A 17,377-nucleotide genomic window follows, 5' to 3' on the forward strand; every position below is an offset into this window, starting at 1 on the left:
AGCTAGGATTGTAGCAGTATATTTCCAAGCTCCTTAGAATTATCTCACATGACATAATTCTCCCACCTGTGATGTGAACAGAAGTAACACATGCCTGTTTTAGACTTCTATGTGTGTGCCTCCATGTTCTTTAGGCTTGAAATGGTGATACTCAGAGCCACTTCAGAAGTCAGATGTTGAAGACGGTAGAGCTACTATCAATTGGCAATTTACCTGAAACTCCCTCACTAGAATTTTTCATGAGAAACTTCCATTGTCCTTAAGCCACTTAATTGTTTTTATTCTTTTGTCAACAGCTTAGATCAGCCTTACTATTATATTACCTTGAATTGGTACCTGGAAGTCAGATTCTGTGGCATTGGATTAGCATAGGGGTGTCGAACTCAATCAGAGAAGGGGCCAAAATCTAAAATCCAGCCTAAATCGCGGGCCGAATGGTTTACTGAACAGTCATAAACTGTCATTGTGATGGAAACGCAGCGGAGTGCAGTGATGACAGCGCGGCGCGGGCCACATTGCAAGGCCTGGCGGGACGGATTTGGCCCGCGGGCCTTGTGTTTGACACTGCTACTAGCAGTTAAGCTTCAAACCTGGAATCCTTGGATGTTGTGGGAAAAATTTTGGTAAGTCAGTTGCCTATGATAAATTGGAAGGCAGGGTGAGTGCTTAATAGACCTAATGCTTTAAGGGAAGCATGTGAAAAAAGTAAAAATTTCCTGTGTTGGCTGCTCCTTGGTAACTTTTAGCAAGGTAACAAGAGAAAAAAAAAAAAAACCAAAAAAAAAAAACAGAAAAAAAACCAAGAACTTTGTTAAGAATTGATAGGTTTTCTAGCAGAGCTTAAAAAAAAATTGAGACCTTGAAGGTTTGGAAAAGCTTCTATACCTCAAATATTAGGAGAGAAAACTTTGGTTGCTTGAATGTCTTCCATAAAACTATTCAGTCAGCCTAAACTGGTTTGGCTCAGTGGATAGAGCATCTCCTGTAGACTGAAGGGTCCCAGGTTCGATTCCGGTCAAGGGCATGTACCTTGGTTGCGGGCATATCCCCAGTAGGGGGTGTGCAGAAGGCGGCTGATCGATGATCTCTCTCATCGATGTTTCTAACTCTCTATCCCTCTCTCTTCCTCTCGGTTAAAAATCAATAAAATATATATTTTTAAAAACAAACACTATTCAGTCAAACAAAAGGACCCAGCCCTGCTGTGAAAGAGTGGGTTGAAATATGGACTTTTCAGGGAAACCTATAGTTAGATGGCCTCAGTGGAAGCCAACTAAGGTAAAAGAGAGGCCTCGGGCAAGAGAGCAAGGAGACCACGTAAACGTAGATGTTATGTCCAGAAAATAACTTATGGATAATGAAACAAATATTTCTGGGACTTACTATGTATATTTAGGGAATTGTGTTGCCAAAGGAATAATGAGTCTGTTTTGGAAAAGTTCGTGGCAGTGTAAGTAATAAATTCTGGGCTCCCAAACTTGTAGAAAAGCTGACTATCACTCAAGGAAGGCATCATCCCTAGTAGTCATTCCATATGTGAAATGAGAGATCATAGTAAAAAAAAAAAAAAAAAAGACCTTAATGGAGAATCAAGTCAATGTCCATGGGATCTCATGGGTGAGGAAGTTCTTCCCAGAAAGCAGAACAAGGCTTACTTGGAGAACTTCCTCCACAGGCAGGGCAGGGCCCCTCACAGTGCCTGTCCCAGAATGAGTCTATCCTTGCTTTCTCTGCCCACTCCTTCCAGGCTATCTCTGTCTTTTATTTTTGTAAGAATTTTTTCCCAATAAATCTCTTACATGCCTAATTCAATTTTACCGTCTTCCTGGAGAATTATATCAATGACATTAGCCATGGCCCAAGAAAGCAGGTAGTAAAATGGCGCACTCCCACTACCCAGCTGGCAAAAAGGAATTCATCCCGTTGACTATGGGGCAAGGAGACTCCTGGCACAGGGTGACAGGCCATTGGCTAAAACTTTCACCGGTGTTGATCTGGTGAGGAGTCCTGCTGGACAGGATTAACCTTGTTGATGAGATGATTCAGGCATTTGAACAATGTAGCTGGAATGATATCTGGAAGGATAGAGAGTTGCTGGTTATGAATAAGTTGCACTGATGCTTAGCAGAAGGATCATGAAAAAATGAGAGTAGTTAAAAGTTTTAAAGACTCTGTGTGAGAACTACCAGGCCTCCTGGCCCTTATTTCTTGCCGTGGAAGAGTGAGCACCACTGACAGCTGAGGAGCAAGCTCAGACCTTAACAGCTAGAACTGCAGAGCTCCAGAGAAATTTAAATGCTCAGTCTTGAAATACGTTACGCTAAGGTCAGGGCACTGGTTGGGAAAACGTGGTATCACTGAAACTGGGGGCTGCTACCCTAAGAAATTTGGCTTAGAACCCAGAACTTTAAAAATATATATATATTTTATTGATTTTTTACAGAGAGGAAGAGAGAGGGACAGAGCATTAGAAACATCGATGAGAGAGAAACATTGACCAGTTGCCTCTTGCACACCCCCTATGGGGGATGTGCCCACAACCAATGTACATACCTTTGACCGGAATTGAACCCGGGACCCTTCAGTCCGCAGGCTGATGCTCTATCCACTGAGCCAAACCGGTTTCAGCAGAACCCAGAACTTAATGAGGGTCCCTAATAAGAGCTTGAGCCTCCCCAGTATGGAAAGACCATACACACTTATCATCCCTGCAAGTCAACAGGTGACTCCTCAGAGCATTTACCCCCATCTCATTTCCTGTCTGCGGGGCCTGTGCTTAGATTGAATCCCAGCATAGCCTGGTTGGAGACGGAATGAACCTGATAAGAAAGGGAAGATTAGCCCTAGCCAGTTTGGCTCAGTGGATAGAGTGTCGGCCTGCGAACTGAAAGGTCCCATGTTTGAATCTGGTCAAGCGCATATGCCTGGGTTGCAGCCTCAATCCCCAGTGGGGGTTGTACAGGAGGCAGCAGATCTTTGATTTTCTCTCATCATTGATGTCTCTCTCCTTCTCCCTTCCTCTCTGAAATCAATAAAACATGTGTAAAGAAAACCTCTTTCGAGGAAAAAAAAAAAAAGGAAGATTATACCCCAAAAGAGCTGCAAGAACATGCTATAGAAGACAAGGTAAATATGCCTGCGATTGAATTTTGGAAGTACTTGATCAAGGTTAGGTTTTAACACTGGTAGGGCCAGGTGATCTAACTGGACATCTCTTGGTTCTCCCCACCAACTGGAACTTCTCATGCCTATTGTAACTCCCACATCAACTGTAATTTTAGTGCATGCAGCAAGCTTGTCTAAGAAGGGTTCTACTACTAAGGGCCCAGACCGTTCAAGAATGAAGGTTTTGGTCACCTCAGGTCTAGTTAGTGCTTCTTCTTCTGTGTTCCTGTTATACCTTCCACTTTCCTATGTTACTGGTCTTTGCAGTTCCATGTATTTTTTCTAGTTTTTATTTTCAATATGTAAACTTGTATATAAGTTTTACATGAAACTTTTTCATTGGCATCCATAGTTTTGTGGCATGCTAATTTTTACACTTAACGTTAGATGCTGGACAATTTTGTTTAATGTTTTTTGCCTGCAGAATTTGAGTTTATTGAAGATGTGATTATTGCCTTTGGGGCAAAGGGAGTAACTTTGAAAGAAACAAGGATAATTAAAAGGGAGAAGGAATGATATTTTAAGACTGTGAAACAAGTTGGAAAATACGTAAGAGTTAGAGTAGAAGAAGCAAGGATGTCCCTGCACTTAATAATGTTCATGCCTTGGGGAGGCAAGGCATGGAAGGGAATGGCCACATGATGAATCTAGGGATGCTGCATTGTTTTTACCTTGGCAAAGATTCCTATTTTATACATGCAGTCCTGAGTGAGGGCCCCCTGGCCTTTTAGACACCATGGGCTTTGGCAATAAGGATGTCCAAGGGAAGCATAATGGACAAGAGGCTGGATGTCCTTCTTCTACCTTCTAAGCACCATCAACCAGGTACTTCTTAGACTTGTACTGCCTTGGGAAATGCAATTAAGACTGAGATTGTTTCTTATCAAATGAATTATTTAACAAGGTTAGATTTACTTTGATTAAAAAGAAAGGGACCTATCTTACAAACTTGTGTTGTATATATTAGATGGAAGTGGTAGTGGGAAGGAGAGATTAAGCTCATTATTCTTTTCTTGGAATAAATACATCTCCCAGACTGATCTTCCTTTTAGCCAGAGTAAGAGAATCACTGTCCAAAGCAGTGGCTCATTGGAGTTGCAGAAATTGATCAGAGAATGTGGAGTGAACAACAACCTTTCCCCTGGGACAATACTTGGCCAGCACACGCAGTCCTGATTCAGTCTGTGTGTTGAATGAGAACAAAGGTGCTCTGATTCCATCCTGGGGGAGGACAGCTCTGTGTCCTCTGGGAATACTATACACACCATCTCTAAGACATGACCAAACTTTGTCCATTTGTCTAATCAAAGAAGCAGTGGCAGAGAGAGAAAAAGCTAGGGTTGAGGTTAGCTGAGTCTAGGCAGAATACCTACTGTTGAAATCTTGGACTTGCTACTAATACATTCTCAACTTTAGTATCTTCATTTGTAAAATATGAATACTTGGAAAAGTAAATGAGACACAAAGATAATATGCAAAGCACAGTGCATTCTATAGAGATAATATTATTCAAACTAAAGAGTAGTCATCTTTAAGAAAAGAATCGCAGTCATAACATTTTGAAAGTTGACTATGTTAGATATGTGGTGACCACATTACCATTCATTTAAATTCCATGAGATAAATGCTATTATTGCACCAATTTAATAAATTAAGAGTTTGAGGTACAGAGGAGTTAAGTAACTTTCCTGGTATCCCATAGCTAATAAGCTTTCAAACCTAGATATTCTGTCTACAGAGTTTATGCCATTAAATGCTATGCTCAGTGAAATAAGTCAAAGGAAGACAAATACCATATGATTTCACTTACATGGGAATCTAAAGAACAAAATAAACAAACAAAATGAAAACAAACTCGTAGATGCAGAGAACAAACTGATGGTTGCCAGAGAGAAGGAGTTTGCAGGGCTGCGAGAAAAGATGAAGGGATTAAGAAGTACAAATTGAGAGTTACAGAACAGTCACAGTGGTGTAAATTATGGAATAGGAAATAGAGTCAATAATATTGTAATAACTATGTATGGGGCTAGATGAATTCTTAAAATATCAGGGAGAAGATTTTGTCTAGCCATTATGTCTAGTACACCTGAAACTAGTAAAGAATAATATTGAATGTAAACTATATAATTGGAAAATAAAATATACAAACATTATAAATAATAATAATAATAAATACATAAATAAATACATTAATAAATATTATGGCAGATAATAATGATTTCTTTCACAAAAATATGTAGAAAAGGAGTTAGATTATCTAAGGACCTTTAACCCATAGAAATACTTTATTTTTAAACTTCAATTTAACATTCAATGGAAGTTCTTCCTTTGAAGCCCAGAGGGAATAATGAAATGCCCTTTGGGTTTAGAATCGTAAGACCTGTAAACATCTTCCAATTTTGGCAATTCCTATAGGTCACTTAACACACTGGAGTTTCTTCATCTACAAATGGAAATAGTCACTATCTTATTGAAAAGATAAGTAAGGAAATAGATGTGAAAATACTTTATAAATGCCTCACAAATGTTAGTTACCTTTAGTAAATGAGTATAATTATACATTGTTTTAAAAAATCTAAAAATTACAATAATTTTAAAATAGGAATTACAATAACTTCTCTATTCTATTTGAAGAAACAAAGCAAATTATTTTACTGCACTTCAGTATGTAATATACCAGCAATTAAAAAATATTTTTAATATGTACATTTCTAGCCGAAACCGGTTTGGCTCAATGGATAGAGCGTCGGCTTGGGGACTGAAGGGTCCCGAGTTCCATTCCTGTCAAGGGCATGTACCTTGGTTGCGGGCACATCCCCAGTAGGGGATATGCAAAAGGCAGCTGATTGATGACTCTCTCTCATCAATGTTTCTAACTATCTCTCTCCCTTCCTCTCTGTACAAAATCAATAAAATATATATATTTAAAAAAATGTACATTTCTAGAACAATTTTAATAGTACAAAATTCACATAGATGAAAACAAAGAATGCTGCCACATGGTAATTCCTTTTTCTTTATTTTTATAGAATGTTTCATAGGAGAGAATGAGAAACAACAGGTATCCAATATTCTGAAAGATGTGATTATGGGGTTGCCTAGGTGACTCACTAGGATGTATTATCATGTTATACCTCATATTCTTTTGGAGTAAGTAAAAATAGGCAACATATGAAACATGGAGTTTAAGCCTTTTGAAGAGAAATTGCATCATCACTATAATCAAGAGTGTGAAAAGATTTGTTAGTCATCATTCTTTCATTGATTTAGTTAATAATGTTAGACATATCCTGCCCATTGCACTGCACACTAGATGTTGAAGGAAGTGTTTATGGAAACATTCAATCTGGTTGAAATTACAGTATTTATACATATAAAGAAATAACATTGTAGAAGAGTTTGTCAGTGATATTGCTAATAAGTACAAAGAGAGGAATCATCAAAGAGAGCAACTGACATGAGCAAAATAGTCCAGGAAATCTCACAGGAGAGAGAGCCAAATTGATTATCGGAAATATCTTTGTTTTTTTTGAGAACCCAAGAAGAAATCTTCTTGGCAGAAACATGGTGGATTAAGTGTAAGGAACATTCAGAGAAATGATTAAGGAGTATGTTTGACGATGCAGGGCTTTGAATGTAGGCTGAGAAGTTTGAAATGTATTCCAATGGCAGTGGATGTTGAAGTGGCAGTAGTTTGGAGAGACAGAGGACCTCTGTCCATTCAGAAAGTAGCCTTCACATGGTAGCCTTCAGTGTTTGGTGAAGTCCTTTTATAGTTTCTAAAAGGAGTTCATCTCTAAATATCATAAAAACAACTGACAATGACTTTATATACACAGGCACGTGTTTTATGTGTTTTTTTGTTGTTGTTTTATTGTAACAAAAATGCCACAAGCAGACATAGGCAGTTGGGGTTAGTCTGAAGACACAATGATGCCATCAGGTTTTCCTCTTGTCTACCTATTCTATCAGTCTTACCATGAGGCTTTTGTCCATAGACTCACAAGTTAACAGCTATATCTTCAGATAAGCAGGGCAAGAGAAAAGGGCAAATGAAATGGGTAAAAACACATACAACAAGAATAGGTCACTAAAATTATATTTTCATGGTAATCCTATCCATGTAATCCCTGGTCCTATTACTGGATAGTATGAGGTCACAAGGCCTGTCCTAATTTCAGGTTCAGCTGAAAAAGGTCAGTTTTAGCTGAATAAATTGCTATGATAAGCAAAACTGAAATTGGTTGGCAGGAAGAAGAAAAAGATGGATGTATGTATACTTGGAGGGGCACAAATAGGTTTACAGTTGTGAGTACACAGAACCCAGAGTTTATTCTTTTTTTTTAAAAATATATTTTATTGATTTTACACAGAGAGGAATTGAGAGGGACAGAGAGTTAGAAACATCAATGAGAGAGAAACATCTACCAGCTGACTCTTGCACACCCCCAACCGGGGATGTGCCCGCAACCAAGGTACATGCCCTTGACCAGAATCGAACCCAGGAACCTTTCAGTCTGCAGGCCGACACTCTATCCACTGAGCCAAACCGGTCCCGGCCAGAGTTTATTCTTATATTATTATTTACTATAGGCACGGTGCATGAAATTTGTGCACAGGGAGATGGGTGTCCCTCAGCCCAGCCTGCACCCTCTTCAATCTGGGACCCCTTGGGGATGTCCAAGTACCCATTTAGGCTAGGTCCTACTGGCTAAATGGGCAGGGATTGGGCATAAACGGGCAGTCAGACATCCCTCTCACAATCCAGGACTGCTGGCTCCCAAATGCTCACCTGCCTGCCTTCTTGATTGCCCCTAACTGCTTCTGCCTGCCAACCTGATCACCCCCTAACCACTCCCCTGCCAGCCTGATTGATGCCTAACTGCTCCCTGGCCAGCCTGATTGCCCTTAACTGCCCTCCCTGCAGGCTTGGGTTCTCCCCAACTGCCCTTCCCTACAGGCCCAATCGCCCCCAGCTTCCCTCCTCTCCTGGCCTGGTCCCCTACCATCTGCCCTCCCCTGCTGGCATGATCACCCACAACTGCCCTCCCTTGCAGTCCTGGTCCCTCCCGACTGCCCTCCCCTGCTAGCCATCTTGTGGTGGCCCTCTTGTGTCCACATGGGGGCGGCCATCTTGTGTGTTGGAATGACAGTCAACATATTGCTCTTTTATTAGATTTGGATAGAGGCCAGGTACATAGGTGGGGGCTGGCTGGTTTGCCCTGAAGGGTGTCCCAGATCAGGAAGGGGGTTCCCTTGGGACATGGGGTGGCCTGTGGTGGTTTGCAGGCCAGCCACACACCCCAGCAACCCAAGCAGAGGCCCTCATATCTGGGATTTATTTATCTTCTATAATTGAAACTTTGTAGCCTTGAGCAGAGGCCAGGCCAGGCCAGGGCTGCAGAAGCTTGGCTTCCTCCATTGCTGGGGAAACCCAAGTCTCCTGCTTGCTCTGTGGCCACAGCTATGTTGATTGGGTTAATTTGCATACTTACTCCTGAATGGCAGGTGGGCATGACTTGTGGGCATAGCAGAGGTATGGTCAATTTGCATGTTTCTTTTATTAGTGTAGATTAACTATTGTATTATTTTCCATATGAACAAGTAGAAAGCTACTTTTGCCCCACCCTGTATACATACACATGTCTTTCTCATTGGATATTTGGATGAAAAGGAAGTGATGGAATTATGCAATATTTTCATAATATCTTTTTGAAAGGCATGTCTGTTTTATGTAGCAACTCTTGGATATGTAAGCGAAACAAAGCTTTAGGGGGTTTTCCTCTGGTTCCTTGAGCTGAGTAGTTTTTAGATATTCCTTCCAGATTCTTTCTATTATCAATCTAACTTTTCCATTATATCCTGTCTTTTTCTGGATCTTGAAAAGTTTGGAAAATCTGTGCTAAGAGATGCCAGCCAGATGATATTTTAAACCAATATTTCATATTTTATTATGTATTAATTTAATATTTTTATTCTCTTTGATCTAAAGAAAGTCAAATATTTAGACTTCTCTTATGGGTAATTTGTTTTAATGTGAGTCCGTATTTCTAGTTTTATTGCCTCTTGATTAATTTGATTTTAGAGGTTTTTTTCTTCTTGTAGAATTTTCATATAAGTTTTCTCTAGTCTTAAAACTAGTAAGTCTAGTTATTTTATAACTATTAATTCTGATAATTCTACTGTCTCAAATCTTTGTGAGTTGGTCTCTTATTTCTGGTGGTTGATCCTTATATGCCATTTGCTGGGCCATTAGGGTGATATGTATTCAGGTCACAAGTCTGCACGAGCCCTGTTTTACTTTCAATTCACTCTTTCTCTGAAAAACAAAAATCACAGGATCATATCAATAGATGTATTAAAAGCTTTTGACAAAATTCAACACCCATTTTTGATAAAAACTTTGATCAAAGTGGGAATAGAAGGATCATATCTTAACATAATAAAGGCCATATATGACAAACCTACAGCCAACATCATGCTCACTTGGTAAAAACTAAAACCATTTCCCTTAAGAATAGGAACAAGACTGGATTATCCACTTTCACCACTCTTATCCAACGTAATACTGGAAGTCCCAGCCACAGAGATCAGACAAGAAGAAAAATAAGGCTTCCAAATTGGAAAGGAGGAAGTATTCTCAGATGACATAATATTGTACTTAGAAAACCCTAAAGTAGGGGTGTCGAACTCAATCAGAGAAGGGGCCAAAATCTAAAATCCAGCCTAAATCGCGGGCCGAATGGTTTAATGAACAGTCATAAACTGTCATTGTGATGGAAACACAGCGGAGTGCAGTGATGACAGCGCGGTGTGGGCCACATTGCAAGGCCTGGCGGGACGGATTTGGCCCGCGGGCCTTGTGTTTGACACATGTGCCCTAACGACTCCATCAGAAAACTACTACATTTAATAAATGAATTCAGCAATGTAGTAGGATACAAAATTAACATCCAGAAAGTGATGGAATTATTATACACCAGTAATGAATACTCAGAAAGAGAAGCTAAACAAACAATCCCATTTACCATTACAACAAAAAATTAAGATTCTTAGGAATAAACTTAACCAAGAAGGTAAAAGACTTGTACTCAGAAAACTACAGGATACTGAAATAAGAGATAAAAGAAGATATAAAGAAGTGGAAGAATATACAGTGTTCATGGATTGGTAGAATTAACATCATTAAAATGTTCATATTTCCCAAAGCAATCTACAGGTTCAATGTAATCCCTATTAAAATACCATAGCATATTTCACAGATCTAGAACAAACACTGCAAATATTTATGTGGTACCATAAAAGACCCCAAGTAACTCCAGTAATCTTAAGAAGAACAAAGTTGGAGGGAAAACAATATCAGATATAAACTTATACTATAAAGACAATTTAATCAAAAGAGCCTGGTACTGGCACAAGAACAGGCATATAGATCAATGGCATAGAACAGACACTGCAAAATCAATCTAAGTCATTACACTCAATTAATACTTGATAAAGTAGGAAAGAGTATACGATGGAGTCAAGACAGTCACTTCAGTAAATGGTGTTGGGGAAATTGGACAGATACATGCAAAAAAAGAAAATGAAACTAGACCACCAACTTACACCATACACAAGAATAAACTCAAAATGGATAAAAGACTCAAATGTAAGTCATGAAACCATAAAAATCTTAGAAGATACCATAGGCAGCAACATTTCAGACATCATAGCAATATGTTTACAGATATATCTCCTGGAGCAAAGGAAACAAAGGAGAAAAATAAACAAATGGGACTCCATAAAATTAAAAAGTTTCTACACAGCAAAGAAGCTATTAATCTAATGAGAGCCCACTGTATGGAAGAACATATTTGGCAATGATGCATCTAATAAAGAGATAATACCCAAAATATATAAGAAACTCCTGCAACTTAACAAAAGAAAAATAAACAAGCCAATTAAAAAATGTACAAAGGACCTAAATAGACATTTCTCCAAAAAGGACATACAGATGGCCAAAGGACATGGAAAAATGCTCAAAGTCACAGATCATCAGAGAGATGCAAATTAAAATAACAATGAGGTACCATCTCTCACCTGTCAAAATGGCTACCATCAACAAGTCAATAAATGACATGTGCTGAATAGGATATGGAGAAAAAGGGAACAGCTGGTGGGAATACAGATTGGTGCAGTCATTATAGAAAACAAAGTTTCCTTAAAAAATTAAATGTGGAACTGCCATTTGACCCAATAATCTATCCTACTTCTAGGAATATATCTTAAGAGACTCGAAACACCATTTAGAAAGAATGTATGCATCCCTATGTTCATAGCAGAGAAATTTACAATAGCTAAGATCTAGAAATAGCCCATATGTCCAACTATAAATGAGAAGATAAAAAAGCAGTGGTATATTTATACCATGGAATACTATGCAGCAATAAAAAAGGACCTACCCTTTGAGACAGCATGAATTTGGTGAGTTGTGTTTTTTGTTGTTGTTTTTTAATATATTTTATTGATTTTTTTTACAGAGAGGAAGGGATAATGATAGTTAGAAACATCGATGAGAGAGAAACATCCATCAGCTTCCTCCTGCACACTCCCCACTGGGGATGTGCCCGCAACCAAGGTACATGCCCTTGACTGGAATTGAACATGTGACCCTTCAGTCCACAGTCTAATGCTCCATCCACTGAGCCAAACTGGTTAGGGCAGAATCTGGTGAGTATTATGCTAAGTGAAATAAGTCAGTTAGAGAAAGATAAGTATCACATGATCTCACTCATATGTGGAATCTAATGAACAAATAAAAAACTAATGAATAAAATAGATCCAGAGATATAGAAGCATTGAATAGACTGTGGAATCTCAGAGGGAGGGTGGAGGTTGGGTGGGTGGGTAGGTGGGAGTGTGGATGGGAACTTGTATGCATATATGCATAACACAGGGATACAGATAATTGGGTGGTGAAAACCTGGGGCATGGGATGGGGTGGCCTAAAGGGGCTGATGAGGAGAAAAAGGAGACATATGTAATACTTTTGACAATAAAGATTTAATTTTTAAAAATCACAGTGTCTGATTAGTCAACTATCTGTCTTCATCTGAGTAGCTGGGCATCTGGGCACTGCTGGAGACAATCTCGGCAATAGGCCAACCAACCCACTTTATTAAACGCAGCTGTCCAGTCCTCTCTAGGCCATCAAAGCTGCCAATACTGTGCTCAAGTTACCTTAATCTTTCATTTCAAACTATTTCATACTTTTTCATTTCATCAGATCTCCAGTACTCCTCACCAAATACTGTTGATATGCTGGAGGAGAAAAGGTCACCCTGTGGCAGGTCCTACCCTGCAATTGTCCTTTGCTAAGCATCCATGTATTTTCACTCTGGTAACCTTCAGTACCTGGCCCATCATCCTTCCTCTGCTCATGTCTGTCTAATTGCCTACCATGTAATATCTCCCCCTCCCCGAACCCCCCTGCCCAAGAATCTTGGCTCCTAATTCCTTCAGATAAAAGGGCATAGGGTCTCTTCTGTAGCTGCTTTCTTCTGAAGAGGGGTGAAGTTTTCCTTCAAAGTGAAGAGATGCTTGCTCTTTGTAAAGGGAGGATGAGGCCCAAGTATAAAAGGAAGTGGTGATGGTGTCTAGAGTTGGTATTTCCTGAGTGGGAGTAAGACTTGTAACTTGTTGGAGACACACTGTTATAAATTTTAATGTTATTGGGGCAAAAGCTAGAATAATATGACAAATTATCTGATAAAAGGGACAAAGTTTTAGTTCCAAGTAAAAGGGTGGGAGAAAAAAATGAAACATTAGTTTGAAGGATTGTAGTCAAATATTTTTAAGAAAATTAAACAAATTCAAGATTCACTTCAATTCATAGGGGAAAAATAAAACTCTGAGGCTCATTGAATTAGATTATAATATTCACAATGGTGTATTATAGAGTCTATTAAAACACAATTTCCCTGCCTAAAATTACCCTCATTTTTATTAAAGAGACAAATTAAAACCAGCTTATTTATTGTATTAAGTCTAGTTTCAATTTGGCCTGATTATTTGTATAAATAGAATAAGAATACCAATTGATTATATAGGCTTTTTTTTTTTTTAATTTGCTTTGCTGGAATCCCATGATTGAAATTTAATTAGCTCCTGAGGGCAAAGAAGGTGAGCCATCTCACTGCCATCAGGTTTATTTTTACAATACAAGATTTGAGTGAATTCCTCAAGTTCTTAAGGTCCCCCAAATGTTTTGAGGTTTCTTCCCTGCCTTCTCTCAGGAAAGCAGTCTTCATTCCTTATGTGGAAAGACTGCCATGAACCACATGACCAATGTATCTGGCCATTTCTCCAAAGGGCTCTTAACGTCTTCAAAGTCATTCTTCTTTCCTTAAGGCTTCTTGTACCAACCAGAGCCTGGCCTGTCTCTCTCCGACATGAAATTCCAGTCAAAGTCTTAGTTAATAAAATCTAGTTACCAATTGGAAACTGGTCAATTGAATTCATGCAAAGAAACATATTGCCAGGGCTTCCTCATTAAGAATTGCCAAATTATGTAGGGTAAAGGCAGGGAGAAAAACATAGTTTACCATTTTGTATTAACAAAAGATCTCCTTTTATCTAAACAGCAAAAGGAAAAGTCTTGTCCTTTTAACAATGTGGTGGGGGGGACCCTCTCTAACTCTATATTAGTTTAGTTTAAAAAAAAAAAAAAAAATATATATATATATATATATATATATATATATATATATATATATATATATATATACACACACACCCACACACACACACACCGTATATTTCGGACCATAAGAAGCTCCGGACCATAAGACGCACCAGTTTTTAGAGAAGGGAAATGAAGAAAAAAAGATTCTGAAACAAATAGTGTCCTAAAATATTTTATGTGCATTAAAACCCAACATCACAGTCATAAACACATGTAATCAACCCTGTAAAGTAAACAGCAGCATTTAGAACCATTTTAGAGCCGGGCAAGCACACAGAGACCACACAGAGCCGGGCAAGTAAAAAAACTTTTTTTTTAAAGTATATGTGTAGGCTATATTTGGACCATAAGACGCAGGGACTTTTCCCCCTCACTTCTGGGGAAAAAAAAGTGCGTCTTATGGTCCGAAAAATACGGTGTGTGTGTGTGTGTGTGTGTGTGTGTGTGTGTGTGTGTGTGTATATATATATATATGTGTGTGTACATATATATATATATATATATATATATATATATATACATATATATATTTTTTTATTTTTTATTTTTTATTGACTTGAGAGAGGAACAGAGAGGGAGAGAGGAGTAGAAACATCACTGATGAGAATCATTGATCAGCTGGCTCCTGAATGCCTGCTACTGGGGATTCAGCCCAAAACCTGGACATGTGCATTGACCGGGAATTGAACCATGACCTCCTGGTTCATAGGTCAGTGCTCAACCACTGAGTCATGTCGACTGGACAGTTTACTTTTGATTTTTAAATTTATTCACTTAACTAAATTCATTATTTGACTTATTATAATTTCCTTTCAAGATTTTTCTTCACGAACCTTTCTACAATTTTTACAAACCTTCTTATTCATATAGAAATAGCCAGCTTTAGAATAATTCTCTTTATTTTCTTTAAAATATATTTCCTTACATTATACCAAAACCATACAACTTATTTCCAATTAATTAAATTTAAAAAAATTTAACTCTTAAAAACCTTATTTTTTTTGTTTGTTTTACAACTAAAAAGTAGTTAGTTGTAAGCTATTAGTAGCCTTTAGATTGGCAAGTACATTTCATAACTTCTAGAAACAGACATCTCTACTGACAAACACATTCATACTTTTTAGATACATACTTCTAACAAAGTGTAAGACATTTGTTAAAAGTTCCAAATCTATTTTCTACCTTTTTTTGTATTAAAAAGCCAAAAGTAGATGAACTTGAGACTTGTCTAATAATTAATATTTAACAGCTGAAATAAATTAATTGATCTGTTTAAATGACTAAATTATTTTCCTTTCAATAGAGTTATCTCCCAGAACATTGCATTTTAAAAGATAGCTCAGATAAGAGTTTTTTAAAGAAAACCAGGTATATATATCTCAAAGGTACTTGGAAAGAACTGTAAGCTTCTCCTAGATGGATGTTGGTTTCATAAAGTTAGTTATCTATAAGCATTTTGAACCAAACAGAGATTTGGGGGAAGGTAAGAAGATTTAGTGGGCTTTAATATTCTGAGGCCACATGTCTGGCCCTATAAAGACTTTCTTTGTAAAACAACAGCAGTCATTTTTAATACCTCAGGGATTGGAAAATGTTGCCAAAGGACTAACAAATTCATTTATCTGTTTTTGAAATGTTTTTGTTTTTTTTTTTCCATCTGGGTATGTTTTTCCTTCAGGCTCTGTAGCAATTATAGAGATATAGTTTACAGGTAGCATATAGCTGAAGGTCATCTCTAAGAGCCATAATGGATTGTGTATATGGAAAAGACACATTGAGCTAAGGAGGCCTCATCCTCCATCCACTTTCCTTGGGAACAGCAAAACAGGTCTAGCTGTAGGAGAGTATTAGACTTAATGGTGCCATAACAGGCCAAACCTCTCCATTGCCTGCTTTATAGTGGGGTCAGGCTATGTTGCAAAGGGTTAGCCTCTTTTTCTTGAGAGCATCAGGGTCAGATTTCTTCCAGTTGGAAAGTATATATCCCAAAAGGGTATCTCTAGGTATTGTGGACTGGTTCCCCATCTACAGAGAGACAGGCATGTTCCAAGCTCAGAGTTAGAGTTGTCCTTGCTAGTCTGGGTTGTTTTGGGATATCCTGCGGGCACATGGTGCCCCAAATCCTACAGATACCCAGTACCCCAAACCTGCAGGCACCCAGCACACCAATCCTGCAGACACCTGTTGCCCCAATCCTACAGATACATGAGGGCCCTACCTACAGGCACCCTATAGGCCTTTTTCACTTAGTGACCACCAGGCTCAGCCTTACTGGGGATCCTCTCTATCAGGTCTATCCACACAAGGAGTGCCTAGTACCTTTGGCACTTCAAATAGAAAATCATCCTACAACTCTGATCTTCAGAAGTTGGGCTAGTGACCTGTTTCCCTGTTTTTCATGTGATCAAGAACGCTGGCCCTTTATGAGGCCCAGCAGAAAGAGTTTAGGATCTTATTTATTCAACAAAAGGTTTTGTTCATATCCTTATAAAGCAATTCTAAACAAAAAGCTGAAGTTAAAAAGCAGCCATCCAGTTCTTTCTCTCCTATTCTTAACTATCTCAATTCTTATGTTTAGCCTAGGGTCTCTTAACCTTTAGCTTCACCACATGGATTTAAACACACACACACACACACACACACACACACACACACACACACAAAAATAGCTCAAAGAGTTAGCCTCTTACCTTAAAACAAAAAAGTCCAGAATTCCAAGAAAAACTCATCCACATCCACCCAATGCAAAGCAAGGAGATGGTGGAACATAATGGTACCTAACACTGTTTGGGATCTGCAAGATGGCCCTGGATGGGCTTCCCCAGAATTCTGCCACACAATTCAAGTCACAATCCAGGTCGAAGCACCATTATTTGTAGGCTGTAGGAACAGCACCAGGTGTTAAACTGGTGGGGTCAGACCCGACTTAGCTTCAGCAGCCTCAGTACTTGGGTTCTGGCTAAGAAAGAATTCAGAGCCAAGAGTCAAACTATAAGAGAACATTTATTTCTAAAATCACAGAGGTAGAACAAGTAATTCATAGAAGAAATGGGCTTAGGAAACAGTTATCAAGGCAAAGGAGGGCCATTGGAGGTTAGAAGTAAGGAAGGTAAAGGTCATGCATCTGGGGCCAGGAGAGAGGGAAGGAAAAGGTGTGGGTATGCTCTCAGCATGCTGGATCCTTACTGGGTCTTATGTCCTAATGGTTTTAAGGTGGAGGTTTTAAGGGTGGTCCCAGGCTAAGATCTTAATAGAATATTCAGTAGGTTTCCAGGTGTGTCCTTTGAAGAGTCTAGGTCTCCACTGATTGATTGGTCTTCACCAGGGCAGGGGGTCATTGTCCAATGCTATTGGTCCTGAGTTCAGCCCTGGGATCACTGGTCTAGTTTTGCTGCTTTTCTGAGCCTGGAGCTAAAATACAACTGAGGCCTAGATGCTATCTCTAGGGAAGAAAGGTCACCTGGGGGTAGGTCTCACATTTGCTAG

General features: G+C 38.8%; 1 long non-coding RNA gene across 1 annotated transcript in view; it reads left to right on the top strand.

Moving 5' to 3' along the window:
* Window positions 1-17,377, top strand: part of LOC118712867 — a 29,668-nt gene that overhangs the window by 502 nt on the left and 11,789 nt on the right. Inside the window, exons 2-3 of the long non-coding RNA XR_004986146.2 lie at window positions 302-374; window positions 578-623. This is a non-coding gene — a long non-coding RNA (uncharacterized LOC118712867). The remainder of the gene's footprint in view (window positions 1-301; window positions 375-577; window positions 624-17,377) is intronic.

This window comes from Pipistrellus kuhlii, unplaced genomic scaffold (genome assembly GCF_014108245.1).
Source record: "Pipistrellus kuhlii isolate mPipKuh1 unplaced genomic scaffold, mPipKuh1.p scaffold_m20_p_9, whole genome shotgun sequence".
Classification (NCBI taxonomy): Eukaryota; Metazoa; Chordata; class Mammalia; order Chiroptera; family Vespertilionidae; genus Pipistrellus; species Pipistrellus kuhlii.